Below are 12,485 nucleotides of genomic sequence, written 5' to 3' on the forward strand. Positions count from 1 at the left end.
ACCACCCTTTATATACAAAAAAGCATCACAAGTACTATCACCAATCATTGCAACACTCTTTAACAAATCCACTGAATCCTCCACCTTCCCTACAGTTCTCAAAATAGCAAGGGTCACCCCGATCCATAAAGGAGGAGACCAAACAGAGTTGAATAACTATAGGCCAATATCCAATTTACACCCTCTCTCAAAAATCTTCGAAAAATTAATTCATAAACGAATCTACTCCTACCTCATCTCCCAAAACATTCTCAACCCCTGCCAATTTGGATTCAGGCCTAATAAAAATACTAATGATGCTATTATACACATGCTAGAACATATATACACTGCAATAGAGAAAAAAGAAGTCCCACTGGGGATCTTCATTGACTTACGTAAAGCTTTTGATACAGTTGACCATGACTTGCTCCACGTAAAATTGTCACACTATGGTATTAGAGGGCACTCCCTCAACTACCTCAAGTCTTAACTCAGCAACAGAAGCCAATATGTGTACGCAAATGGGGCAAGCTCTTCCGCACAACCAATTACAGTTGGTGTCCCACAGAGAAGTGTCCTTGGCCCTCTTCTCTTTCTCCTATACATAAATGACCTACCAAATGCTTTGCAATTACTCAAACCCACACTTTTTGCAGATGACACTGCATACGTCTTCTCTCACCCGAGCCCAGTCACGCTAGCCAATACTGTAAACACCGAATTACAGAAAATATCTACCTGGATGAGGACTAACAAATTTACACTAAACACTGACAAAACCTACTTCATTCGGTTTGGTAACAGAGCTACAGATGTACCTCTTAACATAACAATAAACGGATCACCTATCACAAAGCTAACAGAGGGAAAATTCCTAGGAATCCACCTCGATAATAGACTCAAATTTCATACACATATACAACAAATTTCTAAGAAAATCTCCAAGACTGTAGGCATACTATCGAAGATACGGTACTATGTTCCACAGTCAGCCCTCCTGGCCCTTTATCACTCTCTTATTTACCCCTATCTCACCTATGGAATTTGTGCATGGGGCTCAACAACAATTAACCATCTCAGACCACTAATTACCCAACAAAAGGCTGCAGTTAGAATGATAACAAATTCTCACTACAGGCAACACACTCCACCAATATTCAAAACACTCAACCTACTCACCATACAAAACATCCATACTTATTATTGCACCTATTACATACATAGAACACTTAACTCTGATATTAACCCTCCCCTCAAACATCTCCTTGCCAACCTCAACAGAACACATGACCATAACACAAGGCACAGATCACTCTTTGATGTTCCTCGTGTCCATCTCACGCTATGCAAAAACTCAATGCACATAAAAGGCCCTAAAATCTGGAATTCATTACCTGTAAATATAAAAGAAACACTACCTGTTTATAAATTCAAGTCTCTTCTCAAAGATCACTTACTCACTCAAAACCAAATAAATACTGAATAACTGAACCTTATAAATTGTTTATCCTATATGTTACTCACAATTATATCACACAAATGTTAAACCTAGGACCCAATCTAACTTTATTTTTTTAAATACACTACCTAACAGAATACTCCATTCGACTGAATGTACAGCAATGCAAGCAACCATATGACCTGTCTTTGTAATACTCATTTGTGCTTTATAGTTATCTGTTTACAATAATGTTTTATCACTGATTTCATCATTGCTTAGTTAATCTTAAGTTAATTTTAAGCCAGCCCGTAATGCTATGCATATAAGTGGCTTTGGCATGCTGCTCTTACCTGTATTTTTTGTACCTCTGTTTGTATGCTTAAATTACTAAATAAATAAATAAACTGGAGCACAGATCCAATTCCCTAAATCAAGAGCCCCTCACCAACATCAAGGAACCTTCCTTGAGGGGAAGGAAAATAAAGACAAAAGGGAGGTTCCTTGATGCTGGAGAGGGATTGTGGCAGTATGGAAAAAGAATCAAAGGACCTCAATGGCAATAAGCCAGACTTTCTTGGGTTATCCTGGGTTACTAACCCTCCAGGGTTAATAAGGTCAATGGTCATCATTATTGGGGTAAAATAAATTAATCAAAAGTCCAGTTGCTTGTGAACAATAGGAGGTAGTGTAGCCAAGTGTGATCCCTGGTGCCTTCACTAGATGAATGGTTCAGAGAACCGACAACTTGTTAAATTAGACACATATGCAAGACTTGGGTATCTTTATTGAGGAAACGTTTTGCCACACAGTGGCTTCATCAGTCCATACAAAGGAGAATGGTGATGAACAGGAGTTTGAGGTAATCAGTCCCTCAGCCTTGAGTCGATGTAGTCAATCCATCAATCTTGAAAAGAATACAGCATGTGTGAAGCAGCAGCTTATATACCGTAGGCAGGAGAGGTGCAGCAGTCGTAGATGGTATCACATTTGACCAATGTGGAAGTAGGTCATGCCCAAGGGTTAGGCTGCTGCACCTCTCCTGCCTACAGTATATAAGTTACTTCTTTGCACATGTGCTGTATTCTTTTCAAGATTGATGGACTGACTACATTGACTCAAGGCTGAGGGACTGATTACCTCAAACTACTCCTGTTCTTCACCATTCTCCTTTATATGGACTGATGAAGCCACTGTGTGGCAAAAGTTTCCTCAATAGATACCCAAGTGTTGCATGTGTGTTAATTTATCACCTACACACACACAGCTATTGTACATGAAGCAGGGTTGGACATAGCAAGTCATATTTCTACATAGTTTATGACAGTCTGAATTTATATTATTTTAATGAGGGGAAAGGGCTAAATTCAAGGATCATATAGCACCTGAGAATGCTAGGAACTTGGGTACATTCAAGGGGAGGATAAATCCTGTTTCTTGAATCAAAAGCCTCTCACTGCATCAAGGCACCTCCCTAGACTGTACAAGACTGAAATAGAGGTGGGGCTCATGTAATAATGCTATTCAATACCAACAGATAGATAAGTAAGACACATGCAACAGTCGAGTATCTTTACTGTCAAAATATTGTTTATACAGTAGACTTCCTCAATCAAATACAGAGGAGAGATCAGCAGTAGTGGAGGTCGAGACGAGATAATGTGATCAGTTCATCAATCTTGGAAAGATTTCGAGGTGGTCAGCCCCACAGTTCTTATGACCATAAGGGTTAAAAACTCACGAAACCATGCAAGACACCCATTCTCGAAGTAAACTTATTGCAATAGTTTCCAACTCCAACTTGAACTAATGACATAACCAACAATCTTTTAGGTACAGTGCTAAGCTGGGAAATAGAAAATCATTAACCTCATAACCATTATTATTATTATTATTGTGGGTGAGGGGCTTGGACTTCCAGCAAGCGTGCATAAGCGTGTTAGATAGGAGTGAATGGAGACGAATGATACTTGGGACCTGACGATCTGTTGGAGTGTGAGCAGGGTAATATTTAGTGAAGGGATTCAGGGAAACCGGTTATTTTCATATAGTCGGACTTGAGTCCTGGAAATGGGAAGTACAATGCCTGCACTTTAAAGGAGGGGTTTGGGATATTGGCAGTTTGGAGGGATATGTTGTGTATCTCTATACGTATATGCTTCTAAACTGTTATATTCTGAGCACCTCTGCAAAAGCAGTGATAATGTGTGAGTGTGGTGAAAGTGTTGAATGATGATGAAAGTATTTTCTTTTTGGGGATTTTCTTTCTTTTTTTTGGGTCACCCTGCCTCGGTGGGAGACGACCGACTTGTTGAAAAAAAAAAAAAAAAAATATATATATATATATATTTATATATATATATATATATATATATATATATATATATATATATATATATATATATATATATTTTTTTTTTTTTTTTTTTTTCAACAAGTCGGCCATCTCCCACCGAGGCAGGGTGACCCAAAAAAGAAAGAAATCCCCAAAAAGAAAATACTTTCATCATCATTCAACACTTTCACCACACTCGCACATTATCACTGTTTTTGCAGAGGTGCTCAGAATACAACAGTCTAGAAGCATAAACATATAAAGATACACAACATATCCCTCCAAACTGCCAATATCCCAAACCCCTCCTTTAAAGTGCAGGCATTGTACTTCCCATTTCCAGGACTCAAGTCCGACTATATGAAAATAACCGGTTTCCCTGAATCCCTTCACTAAATATTACCCTGCTCACACTCCAACAGATCGTCAGGTCCCAAGTACCATTCGTCTCCATTCACTCCTATCTAACACGCTCATGCACGCTTGCTGGAAGTCCAAGCCCCTTACCCACAAAACCTCCTTTACCCCCTCTCTCCAACCCTTTCGAGGACGACCCCTACCCCGCCTTCCTTCCCCTATAGATTTATATGCTTTCCATGTCATTCTACTGTGATCCATTCTCTCTAAATGACCAAACCACCTCAACAACCCCTCTTCTGCCCTCTGACTAATACTTTTATTAACTCCACACCTTCTCCTAATTTCCACACTCCGAATTTTCTGCATAATATTTACACCACACATTGCCCTTAAACAGGACATCTCCGCTGCCTCCAACCGTCTCCTCGCTGCTGCATTTACCACCCAAGCTTCACACCCATATAAGAGTGTTGGTACTACTATACTTTCATACATTCCCTTCTTTGCCTCCATAGATAACGTTTTTTGACTCCACATATACCTCAACGCACCACTCACCTTTTTTCCCTCATCAATTCTATGATTAACCTCATCCTTCATAAATCCATCCGCCGACACGTCAACTCCCAAGTATCTGAAAACATTCACTTCTTCCATACTCCTCCTCCCCAATTTGATATCCAATTTTTCTTTATCTAAATCATTTGACACCCTCATCACCTTACTCTTTTCTATGTTCACTTTCAACTTTCTACCTTTACACACATTCCCAAACTCATCCACTAACCTTTGCAATTTTTCTTTAGAATCTCCCATAAGCACAGTATCATCAGCAAAAAGTAACTGTGTCAATTCCCATTTTGAATTTGATTCCCCATAATTTAATCCCACCCCTCTCCCAAACACCCTAGCATTTACTTCCTTTACAACCCCATCTATAAATATATTAAACAACCATGGTGACATTACACATCCCTGTCTAAGACCTACTTTTACCGGGAAGTAGTCTCCCTCTCTTCTACACACCCTAACCTGAGCCTCACTATCCTCATAAAAACTCTTTACAGCATTTAATAACTTACCACCTATTCCATATTATTATTATAATCAAAAAGAAGCGCTAAGCCACAAGGACCTATTCCATATACTTGCAACATCTGCCACATTGCTCCTCTATCCACTCTATCATATGCCTTTTCTAAATCCATAAATGCAATAAAAACTTCCCTATCTTTATCTAAATACTGTTCACATATATGCTTCAATGTAAACACCTGATCTACACATCCCCTACCCACTCTAAAACCTCCTTGCTCATCCGCAATCCTACATTCTGTCTTACCTCTAATTCTTTCAATTATAACCCTACCGTACACTTTTCCTGGTATACTCAGTAAGCTTATTCCTCTATAATTTTTACAGTCTCTTTTGTCCCCTTTCCCTTTATATAAAGGGACTATACATGCTCTCTGCCAATCCCTAGGTACCTTCCCCTCTTTCATACATTTATTAAACAAAAGTACCAACCACTCCAACACTATATCCCCCCCTGCTTTTAACATTTCTGTCATGATCCCATCAGTTCCAGCTGCTTTACCCCCTTTCATTTTACGTAATGCCTCACGTACCTCCCCCACACTTACATTCTGCTCTTCTTCACTCCTAAAAGATGGTATACCTCCCTGACCAGTGCATGAAATTACTGCCTCTGTTTCTTCCTTAACATTTAAAAGTTCCTCAAAATATTCTCGCCATCTACCCAATACCTCCATCTCCCCATCTACTAACTCCCCTACTCTGTTTTTAACTGACAAATCCATATTTTCCCTAGGCTTTCTTAACTTGTTTAACTCACTCCAAAATTTTTTCTTATTTTCATTAAAATTTCTTGACAGTGCCTCTCCCACTCTATCATCTGCTCTCCTTTTGCACTCTCTCACCACTCTCTTTACCTTTCTTTTACTCTCCATATACTCTGCTCTTCTTATAACACTTCTGCTTTGTAAAAACCTCTCATAAGCTACCTTTTTCTCTTTTATCACACCCTTTACTTCATCATTCCACCAATCACTCCTCTTTCCTCCTGCCCCCACCCTCCTATAACCACAAACTTCTGCCCCACATTCTAATACTGCATTTTTAAAACTATTCCAACCCTCTTCAACCCCCCCACTACTCATCTTTGCACTAGCCCACCTTTCTGCCAATAGTCGCTTATATCTCACCCGAACTTCCTCCTCCCTTAGTTTATACACTTTCACCTCCCTCTTACTTGTTGTTGCCACCTTCCTCTTTTCCCATCTACCTCTTACTCTAACTGTAGCTACAACTAAATAATGATCCGATATATCAGTTGCCCCTCTATAAACATGTACATCCTGGAGCCTACCCATCAACCTTTTATCCACCAATACATAATCTAATAAACTACTTTCATTACGTGCTACATCATACCTTGTATATTTATTTATCCTCTTTTTCATAAAATATGTATTACTACACATTATTATTGTATTATTACACATTCTTTCTACACATAGCTCAATTAAAGGCTCCCCATTTACATTTACCCCTGGCACCCCAAATTTACCTACTACTCCCTCCATAACATTTTTACCCACTTTAGCATTAAAATCCCCAACCACCATTACTCTCACACTTGATTCAAAACTCCCCACGCATTCACTCAACATTTCCCAAAATCTCTCTCTCTCCTCTACACTTCTCTCTTCTCCAGGTGCATACACGCTTATTATAACCCACTTTTCACATCCAATCTTTATTTTACTCCACATAATCCTTGAATTAATACATTTATAGTCCCTCTTTTCCTGCCATAGCTTATCCTTCAACATTATTGCTACTCCTTCTTTAGCTCTAACTCTATTTGAAACCCCTGACCTAATCCCATTCTTTTTTTTCCAAGTTTTTATCTTATTCTGCATTTTTCTGTATTTTCTGGTATTATCTTGATCTAAGAAATTGGAGCTATCTCCTTCCTTGGATCAAACATAATTACCTTCCATTACCCAGGTATTATACAACCTATATGGTTTGGTATTTTTAACAAAAAAATAAATATAGATATATATATATATATATATATATATTACATTCACTGTGAAGTACCAAACCATACTTGGTTTGGTACTTCACAGTGAATGGTTTTTTTTTTTTTTAAATATATTACATTCACTGTGAAGTACGATGCAACATCCCCCCCCCAATGAAAAGCAGGGGTGTCACTAGCAAGTTAAGAGACCATACAATAAGTGTCAGGGGCCCAAGACTGTTCAACTGCCTCCCAGCATACATAAGGGGGATTACCAACAGACCCCTGGCAGTCTTCAAGCTGGCACTGGACAAGCACCTAAAGTCGGTTCCTGACCAGCCGGGCTGTGGCTCGTATGTTGGTTTGCGTGCAGCCAGCAGTAACAGCCTGGTTGATCAGGCTCTGATCCACCAGGAGGCCTGGTCACAGACCGGGCCGCGGGGGCGTTGACCCCCGGAACTCTCTCCAGGTAAACTCCAGGTAATAGGTTGTATAGTACCTGGGTAATGGAAGGTAATTACGTTTGATCCAAGGAAGGAGATAGCTCCAATTTCTTAGATCAAGATAATACCAGAAAATACAGAAAAATGTAGAATAAGATAAAAACTTGAAAAAAATTATTTAATGATGTAAGAAAATTGGGACAAGACACCAAGAAATAATAAATAAATAACAATTAGCAAAAAAGGCTTAAAATGAGAAAACTAATAAAAACCTAAGAGAATAATAAAATACTATACATTCAGTGAACAACAACAAAATATACCATATAAGGATAATAAAAAGCAATTGGATAATTGATTTAATCATCTCCGACAAGCAAATCCTTGCAAATATCTTATTACTTAATTCAAATATAAAAATACAGGAAGCAATAAGTTTCAACAACTCTACAATAACTACAAATCTCACTACAGTAAGTGAAGTGAAGTTATCACATGCTTGGTGCATATACCAAAAATAAGTAATTTCATGAACTTACAAGGCATTCACCATCACTTTTATTGTTTCTTAGTACAGTACAGGAAATCTTGGTAATTAAAAAAGAAACAACAACAACAATAATAAGACAAAAAAATCTTATCAAAACATTAAGTACAAATATATACAAAATGTAGGATAATACAACACAGTACTATAAATATCATGAGACAACCCATGAGCCACAAATTACAGTGGACCCCCGCATAATGATCACCTCCGAATGCGACCAATTATGTAAGTGTATTTATGTAAGTGCGTTTGTACGTGTATGTTTGGGGGTCTGAAATGAACTAATCTACTTCACAATATTCCTTATGGGAACAAATTCGGTCAGTACTGGCACCTGAACATACTTCTGGAGTGAAAAAATATCGTTAACCGGGGGTCCACTGTATTTGTCTTAAGTTTACAGCATAAATATCTTGGTATGCGGGAGTGCAGTTTAGTACAATAGTTGTATATAAAATCTTATGGACTTCTGTGAGGACTGCCACCCTGTGGTAAACCAGCAGCAAAATTTCAATGACTGTAGGAATAACACTAATGATGTAGTATTTCATTAATCACTTTCAATGGTGACTAATAACAGAGCTAATTTTCAAGGAGAATAGAAGTATCAGGGAAGAGAGAGGTGAAGGTTTATAAACTAAAAGAGGAGGCAGTTAGGGTAAGATATAAACAGCTATTGGATGATAGATGGGCTAATGAGAGCATAGGCAATGGGGTCGAAGAGGTATGGGGTAGGTTTAAAAATGTAGTGTTAGAGTGTTCAGCAGAAGTTTGTGGTTACAGGAGTGGGTGCGGGAGGGAAGAGGAGCGATTGGTGGAATGATGATGTAAAGAGAGTAGTAAGGGAGAAAAAGTTAGCATATGAGAAGTTTTTACAAAGTAGAAGTGATGCAAGGAGGGAAGAGTATATGGAGAAAAAGAGAGAGGTTAAGAGAGTGGTGAAGCAATGTAAAAAGAGAGCAAATGAGAGAGTGGGTGAGATGTTATCAACAAATTTTGTTGAAAATAAGAAAAAGTTTTGGAGTGAGATTAACAAGTTAAGAAAGCCTAGAGAATAAATGGATTTGTCAGTTAAAATTAGGAGAGGAGAGTTATTAAATGGAGAGTTAGAGGTATTGGGAAGATGGAGGGAATATTTTGAGGAATTGTTAAATGTGGATGAAGATAGGGAAGCTGTGATTTCGTGTATAGGACAAGGAGGAATAACATCTTGTAGGAGTGAGGAAGAGCCAGTTGTGAGTGTGGGGGAAGTTCGTGAGGAAGTAGGTAAAATGAAAGGGGGTAAGGTAGCCGGGATTGATGGGATAAAGATAGAAATGTTAAAAGCAGGTGGGGATATAGTTTTGGAGTGGTTGGTGCAATTATTTAATAAATGTATGGAAGAGGGTAAGGTACCTAGGGATTGGCAGAGAGCATGCATAGTTCCTTTGTATAAAGGCAAAGGGGATAAAAGAGAGTGCAAAAATTATAGGGGGATAAGTCTGCTGAGTATACCTGGTAAAGTGTATGGTAGAGTTATTATTGAAAGAATTAAGAGTAAGACGGAGAATAGGATAGCAGATGAACAAGGAGGCTTTAGGAAAGGTAGGGGGTGTGTGGACCAGGTGTTTACAGTGAAACATATAAGTGAACAGTATTTAGATAAGGCTAAAGAGGTCTTTGTGGCATTTATGGATTTGGAAAAAGCGTATGACAGGGTGGATAGGGGGGCAATGTGGCAGATGTTGCAAGTGTATGGTGTAGGAGGTAGGTTACTGAAAGCAGTGAAGAGTTTTTATGAGGATAGTGAGGCTCAAGTTAGAGTATGTAGGAAAGAGGGAAACTTTTTCCCAGTAAAAGTAGGCCTTAGACAAGGATGTGTGATGTCACCGTGGTTGTTTAATATATTTATAGATGGGGTTGTAAGAGAAGTAAATGCGAGGGTCTTGGCAAGAGGCGTGGAGTTAAAAGATAAAGAATCACACACAAAGTGGGAGTTGTCACAGCTGCTCTTTGCTGATGACACTGTGCTCTTGGGAGATTCTGAAGAGAAGTTGCAGAGATTGGTGGATGAATTTGGTAGGGTGTGCAAAAGAAGAAAATTAAAGGTGAATACAGGAAAGAGTAAGGTTATGAGGATAACAAAAAGATTAGGTGATGAAAGATTGAATATCAGATTGGAGGGAGAGAGTATGGAGGAGGTGAATGTATTCAGATATTTGGGAGTGGACGTGTCAGCGGATGGGTCTATGAAATATGAGGTGAATCATAGAATTGATGAGGGGAAAAGAGTGAGTGGTGCACTTAGGAGTCTGTGGAGACAAAGAACTTTGTCCTTGGAGGCAAAGAGGGGAAAGTATGAGAGTATAGTTTTACCAACGCTCTTATATGGATGTGAAGCATGGGTGATGAATGTTGCAGCGAGGAGAAGGCTGGAGGCAGTGGAGATGTCATGTCTGAGGGCAATGTGTGGTGTGAATATAATGCAGAGAATTCGTAGTTTGGAAGTTAGGAGGAGGTGCGGGATTACCAAAACTGTTGTCCAGAGGGCTGAGGAAGGGTTGTTGAGGTGGTTCGGACATGTAGAGGGAATGGAGCGAAACAGAATGACTTCAAGAGTGTATCAGTCTGTAGTGGAAGGAAGGCGGGGTAGGGGTCGGCCTAGGAAAGGTTGGAGAGAGGGGGTAAAGGAGGTTTTGTGTGCGAGGGGCTTGGACTTCCAGCAGGCATGCGTGAGCGTGTTTGATAGGAGTGAATGGAGACAAATGGTTTTTAATACTTGACGTACTGTTGGAGTGTGAGCACAGTAACATTTATGAAGGGGTTCAGGGAAACCGGCAGGCCGGACTTGAGTCCTGGAGATGGGAAGTACAGTGCCTGCACTCTGAAGGAGGGGTGTTAATGTTGGTTTAAAAACTGTAGTGTAAAGCACCCTTCTGGTAAGACAGTGATGGAGTGAATGATGGTGAAAGTTTTTCTTTTTCGGGCCACCCTGCCTTGGTGGGAATCGGCCAGTGTGAAAAAAAAAAAAAAAAAAATAGTGCAATCACATAAAAGCTGAACATTAGATTACTCAATTTCATAAATGCACAATTCAAGAGTTGTCTTGCCAAAAGTGCACATACATGACAATTCAAATACCCCTCTGACCTGCAACATTCTCACCCTTCCTTCAGAGTGCAAACCCTGCCCTTTCTACCTCTAGGACTCAAGTCCAGCTGACCAGTTTCCCTGAATGCCTTTATAAGTGCTACCTTGCTATTATTCTAACAGCACAACAAGCATTAAAAATTCCTTATCCCCACTCACTCCTATCTAACGTGCTTACCTGAGCCTGCTGAACACTGAAGTCCCTAAGACTCAAAACCTCCTTAATCCTCTTATTTCAACCCTTCTTGAGACAACTCCTGTTCCTACTTCCTTCCACTCCAGACTTATACACTGTTTTGATCATCATATTTTGCTCCAACCTCTCTTAATGCCAAAATCACCTAAACATTCCCTCCTCAACCCTCCAAATTTACCTTTTGTAACCCAACCCCATCTCCTAATTACTCCATACAGTAGATTACCACTTCCTGGAGCAAACCTGAATTCAAATGGCAACTGAATAAGCATCTTGACTCAGACAATGTATATACTGTATCTTATTTAGCACTTTTGCATCCACATATACATTTAAGAGATAACCTAAAATCACAATGTTTCATATGACTTACCACTGCACTTGAGATCTGGTTAAAATATTTAACACTTCAAGATCTTTCTGTTAGATGTAATAAAATTTTTTACCTAAGTCTAAAATCTGCATGGGACACATTTTCATTTTCTCCCATCCACACCACTTGACATTCTTCCACAGTGAACTCTACCATCTATTTTCTACTCCATCTATTCAGCCCGTTCAAGTCATCCTGCAAATTTTTAGTTGAGATTTTTTCTTATTTTACTAAAAAATTGTGCATAACCAGAGACAATTAAATATATGACAATTCTTTATTTCCTCAAGTAAACCATTTGTGAAAATTGTTACCACTGACCCTGTCCCTACCACACGATGACATCTTTCCTCTAATTACTATTCAAATCTTCCTCTTATTAAACAATCCTATAACACCCCTCCAACATTTTCCTCTCCATTTTGTTTTTTAACAATTTTGAAACTATTTCATGAAATACTGTATATAAAAAGTTTTTAAGCTACAAAATATATACAGTCAGTTCATCCTCTGTGTTCTTGTACTATTTTTGTAAGTGTTAAAATAACAGTAGAGTATTCAGTCTGTCCACTACAAACTTGTGCTAGCCTAGAAGCAAATTGTTTATAGTATCTGATCTTTGTATGA

The sequence above is a fragment of the Cherax quadricarinatus genome, chromosome 39 (genome assembly GCF_038502225.1).
Source record: "Cherax quadricarinatus isolate ZL_2023a chromosome 39, ASM3850222v1, whole genome shotgun sequence".
NCBI classification, from domain to species: Eukaryota; Metazoa; Arthropoda; class Malacostraca; order Decapoda; family Parastacidae; genus Cherax; species Cherax quadricarinatus.